Source organism: Ascaphus truei, chromosome 5, assembly GCF_040206685.1.
Source record: "Ascaphus truei isolate aAscTru1 chromosome 5, aAscTru1.hap1, whole genome shotgun sequence".
NCBI lineage: Eukaryota > Metazoa > Chordata > Amphibia > Anura > Ascaphidae > Ascaphus > Ascaphus truei.
In genome coordinates this window covers 99,611,203-99,617,202 of record NC_134487.1, presented here as the reverse complement: position 1 = coordinate 99,617,202, position 6,000 = coordinate 99,611,203, and positions in this window count along the sequence as shown.

Here is a 6,000-nt window from a genome sequence, read left to right as displayed (position 1 = left end):
TATTTCAGGTAGGACGCTCACCCCAGTGAGGTCCATGGCCGCTCACCCCAGTAGGTGTGAGCTGGGGAGGGGGATATGTGACATAGTCCAAAGATGTTAGGCAGCTTTCTGCCCCATTTTAGAGCAGAAAGTGCAGGAATAGCTAAAAATGATCCGGTCCACAGCTTCACATTAACTCAGGCAGCTGGATGGAAAATCCAGACCACAGATTACAATGGCTCTAGTTCTCCCTCACCTGCTCTTCTAATCACATGCACAGGTATTTAGAGCAGAGAGGTTTTGCATTTCTCTCTCTCTCCTTGGAGCCTGGGGGCTGGGGGTGTCGCTGCTCCCCTGCATCCAGTATCGGGGTTGACGGCCCCTCCACGTATCACAGTACCAGAGGATTTGCCTGGACTCCACGAACAGATAAGACAAAACAAATGGTTACTGCTGTTGCTAAAAGACTGTACTGTATCTTGTGACCCTAAATGAGAGAGCATTGTTTTAAGCTGGGGAACCAGTTTAGTTGGCCAGCAGCTGTTAGAGAGACTGATTCTGATGTGTAGTTAGATCCCTGAAAGGGATAGGATTTTGCTTATATGATTTTGGTTTTATTTCTTGAAATAACAGTGTGGGAAATATGGTAACACTGAAATATGTGAACTGCTGAATGAAAGTATCTGAGTACCTCTAACCTACACATGTTAAAGCTGCAGTACCTTACTTGGATGAAAATAAAGCAGGCAGAAGCCTGAGTTAAGCAGCATAATACTTTGCATGATCCTGTTTGTTGTATAATTAACCCTAGAAGACTGTGTCGGGAAGAACCCAGACAGACGTCAGCACTACAAAAGAGGGGCGTTTGTCACAATATATATATACACAGTGTTCGACAATCCTATACATTTACACGCCCGGGGCGGATTTAACCTCCGGGCGAGTAAATATTGGGCCAAGCAGCACACATGTTTGTTTTTTAAAATTTCCCTGCTCGCGCTCAAATTTCCCTGCTCGCGCTGAAAAAAAACAAAAAACTCCCCCTGCCTGACAGCTGATTGGCGCGTGCTCCCAGACTTTGTGGGCACGCGGCCAGGCTCTATATGAGCCCGCCCCCAACCAGCGGCCATTTTTTTCCCAAGGAGGACACAGTAAGTACTATCTGTGCCTTCTCCCTGTCCCCGCTTCCCCCCGTGTCAGCCCGCGGGGCCGGGTGATTGGAGCGGGGATGTCCCCTCAGGTCCCCGCTTCACCCCGATCCCCGTGTCAGCCCGCAGGGCTGGGAGATTGGAGCGGGGATGTCCCCTCAGGTCCCCGCTTCACCCCGATCCACGTGTCAGCTCACGGGGCTGGGAGATTGGAGCGGGGATGTCCCCTCAGGTCCCCACTTCACCCCGATCCCCGTGTCAGCCCGCGGGGCCGGGAGATTGGAGCGGGAGGGGGGGAAGCGGGGTGCTGGTGCTGGTCGCGGCCTTTCCTCTCTTCCGACCCCCCCCCCTGTGTGTGTAGAGTGAGAGAGTGTGTGTGTGTGTATGTATGTGTGTATATATGGGAGTGTGTGTGTGTGTATATGGGGGAGTTTGTGTGTGTGTGTATATGGGAGTGTGTGTGTGTGTGTGTGTGTGTGTCTATATGGGGGAGTGTGTGTGTGTGTGTGTGTGTGTGTGTATGGGGGAGTGTGTGTGTGTGTGTGTGTATATGGGGGAGTGTGTGTGTGTGTGTGTGTGTGTGTGTGTATATGGGGGAGTGTGTGTGTGTGTGTGTGTGTGTGTGTGTGTGTGTGTGTGTGTGTGTGTGTGTGTGTGTGTGTGTGTGTGTGTGTGTGTGTGTGTATATGGGGGAGTGTGTGTGTGTGTGTGTATATGGGGGAGTGTGTGTGTGTGTGTGTGTGTGTGTGTATATGGGGGAGTGTGTGTGTGTGTGTATATGGGGGAGTGTGTGTGTGTGTGTGTGTGTGTGTATGTGTGTGTGTGTGTGTGTGTGTGTGTGTGTGTGTGTGTGTGTGTGTGTGTGTGTGTGTGTGTGTGTGTGTGTGTGTGTGTGTGTGTGTGTGTGTGTGTGTGTGTGTGTGTGTGTGTGTGTGTGTGTGTATGGGGGAGTGTGTGTGTGTGTATATATGGGGGAGTGTGTGTATGTATGTGTGTATATGGGGGAGTGTGTGTGTGTATATGGGGGAGTGTGTGTGTGTGTATATGGGGGAGTGTGTGTGTGTGTATATGGGGAAGTGTGTGTGTGTGTGTGTATATGGGGGCATGTGTGTGTGTGTGTATATGGGGGCGTGTGTGTGTGTGTGTGTATATGGGGGCGTGTGTGTGTGTGTGTGTATATGGGGGAGTGTGTGTGTGTATATGGGGGAGTGTGTGTGTGTATATGGGGGAGTGTGTGTGTGTATATGGGGGAGTGTGTGTGTGTGTATGGGGGAGTGTGTGTATATGGGGGAGTGTGTGTATATGGGGGAGTGTGTGTGTGTGCGTGTGTGCGTGCGTGCGTGTGTGTGTGTGTGTGTGTGTGTGTGTGTGTGTGTGTGTGTGTGTGTGTAGGACACCAGATCAGTCACCCCCCACCTAGTCAGTCAAAGTCACCCAGTCAGTCACCATCTCCCCACCCAGTTCCCCCCCATCAGTCAGTCCCCCCTCCCCCTATCTCCTCCCTGTCTCTCCCCCGTCCCTGTCTCTCTCCCCCTCCCTGTCTCTCTCCCACGCTCTCTCTGTCTCTCACCCACACTCTCTCTGTCTCTCACCCACACTCTCTCTGTCTCTCACCCACACTCTCTCTGTCTCTCACCCACTCTCTCTCTCTGTCTCTCATCCACTCTCTCTCTCTGTGTCTCTCACCCACTCTCTCTCTCTGTCTCTCACCCAGTCTCTCTCTCTGTCTCTCACCCACTCTCTCTCTCTGTCTCTCACCCACTCTCTCTCTCTGTCTCTCATCCACACCTACATAATTTATACTGCTTTCTTCCAGATCTGACTCAAGCTTCACATGGAAGACATCGGAACACCCCCTAACCCAGAAGACAGGTAGGGAACACCTCCCCTCCAATGTATAACATTGCGGGAATGCAGGTACCTGGACATTGAGGGACTGTGGATCAGGTAAGATCCCAGGTGGGATTGCTGCTTTAGATATTGTGAAGCTGGGACGTCCAGACACTGGTTAAGGGGTTCAGGAAACTAATCACTCACATCTGGCTTTTATTTCTAGATCCAACATTTACACACACACACACACACACACACACACACACACACACACACACACACACACACACACACACACACACACACACACACACACACACACACACGTAACAAGGACTAATTGTAATATAATGTAATACAATAAATAAATTTGTCAAAAACGAATGTTCTGACTAGGAATTTATTAAATGTATTTTATTTATATATTTTATTTTAAAGCGGGGTTGGGGGCGGGACTAGGGTTGGGGGCGGGACTAGGGGCGGGGTTGGGGGCGGGACTAGGTGGCAAGTATATTTTTTGGTTGGGCTAGTAGATTTTTGGGTAATTTGTCGAACACTATATATATATATGTAGAAGAGTGACCTAGGCGCACATATGCAGTGAAAGAGAGAGAAAAATCATAGGGCCGTATATCTAAAAAATCAGATAATAATTCGGTAAGATATGCGCTTACACTGATTAGATAATTGAAAGCCTTTAATCCACTTGGGGACTCACAAACTCAGCTCCTGCAGCTTGTTTCTTTTCTTGGCCTCTGGAATTCCTGAGTGCTTATCAGCAACAGCAGCAGCAATCACGGCAGGTTTGTTAAACCAGACTCTCCCTTACAGATGGATCTCACAATAGAGGATAGGAAGGGAAATACAAGGAGAAACAAAATGTGTAAAACCTTTTAATAAAACGTAATGAAAAAATAAAAAACAGGTAATCAACTCACATTCTGTGAGTTAAATACGGGCAGTAGAGAGTGTTTTGCGAGTCTCTCACACTCGTGGTTGAAAGCACCGAATACCAGTCCTCCTCACGGCTGCTTCCGCATCACGTGGTCTGACGCGGCTCGGCTCTCGCGAGACTTGGTCTGTACTGATTCAGATGTTCACTGCCGTGGCTCCGTTCAAAAGTCTCTCTGGACTGCAACGCGGCGTGTCTCTCTCTGCTCCAATAGTGCTGGCCCTACGCGTTTCTCCACTTGGGCTTCGTCAGGGGCTGCTCACCAAACTAGTCACTCACATCTGGCTTTTATTTCTAGATCCAACATTTACTTACACACACACACACACACACACGTAACAAGGACTAATTGTAATATAATGTAATACAATAAATAAATTTGTCAAAAACGAATGTTCTGACTAGGAATTTATTAAATGTATTTTATTTATATATTTTATTTTAAAGCGGGGTTGGGGGCGGGACTAGGGGTGGGGTTGGGGGCGGGACTAGGGGTGGGGTTGGGGGCGGGACTAGGTGGCGAGTAGATTTTTTGGTTGGGCTAGTAGATTTTTGGGTGATTTGTCGAACACTGTATATATATATATATATATATATATATATATATATATATATATTTATATATATATATATATATATATATATATATATATATATATATACATACATACATACACATACATACATGATGAAGCCACTGTACACATAAATGGGTGAAGGGTGGGTATCGGGTCAGGGTGGCTTAACCCCTTAATGACTGTAGCGGTTAATAACCGCTAAGGTGATTAAGGGGTTAGGGGACATTAGATTGGCTCTTTATATTCTTGTGTATATTTTTCAGCACCCGAGTGTATGGACGGTGATGACGATGAGGATGGCCTTCATCGTGGGTGCCGGACAAGGGTGAGTACAAAATGTATTTATTTTATTTATTGTGATTAAGGTATATTTAATGGGCAAGTGCATTATTATCCATATGTGAATAATAGTAATTTTGCCCATTACTGTAGTTTGTATGTGTTAGGAGGGGTATTTTTTTATAGTATTGTTTATTTTTGGGAGGCACAACTATAGTACCGCAGGCCTGCGGGGTCAGCTGGGGACATCCTCGGGCCTGTTGTATGGATGGTGTGCCTGCAAACAGGTAAACAAAGAAATGTTTTCTAAGTCCAGCTCATTTTGCGCCTGCCTTTAGCTAGCGCGTTTGTCAGGCGCGTTTTTTAAGGCCGATTCACTTAGCGCTGCTTAGTGAATCTCCTGTACTGGCAAAAAGCAGCGCAATAGCCTGATCGTGCGCATTTTGCGCCGAGGGCTGAAAAAAGCCCTTTCAAGAGCGATAAAGCGCAGTTATCACTGCTTAGTGAATCGCACTGCAGCCTTATTGGGCTTAAAGGGTACTTTGCGCTCTTAAAGCCACTTAACGGAGCTTAGTAAATCGGCCCCAATATGTGCTATGTTGAATACAGCATGTTACAGTTTGTCCCTTTTATGTCAAAGGTTAAATTACTTTCAATTTAAGCTGAGAATGAAGCATTAGGCCGCGTCCATGTTATTGCGACCACATGGGGGCACAATCAAAACATCGTAAGGCAATGAGCACGGCGATAGACCGCGCAAGCGAGACAGGGCACGCGATGTATCAAATACATTTGATTTTGCCATGCGACTGCCGGGTCATGTGCGAGGTTCATCCAATGAGGGCGAACCGCTCACGTGATGTCATGGGAATGCATCCTGGCAGGCCCTCGGCACCCCTCCATCATGCAATCCTACAGGCCATGTATCGCTCTAGCTACAGGCAAGCGTGACGCCACGCACGGACACACAAAAGCACCATGGACGCAGCCTTAGTGTACTGTGATTCATTCTCATACATCTGTGTAGGTCAGTGTTTTTCAAGAAACCCTTGGGTTCCCCGGGCATCCCTAAAGGGTTCCCTGCAATTTTCAGGTCATTTGAAAATTGTACAAAATATAGAAGAATTTAGAATTTACAATGCATCTGATCTCAGACGCGCTATTAGAGAGGGTTGCATCTCCTTACAACGCATCTAATCTCAGGCACGCTATTAGAGAGGGTTGGGGTTCC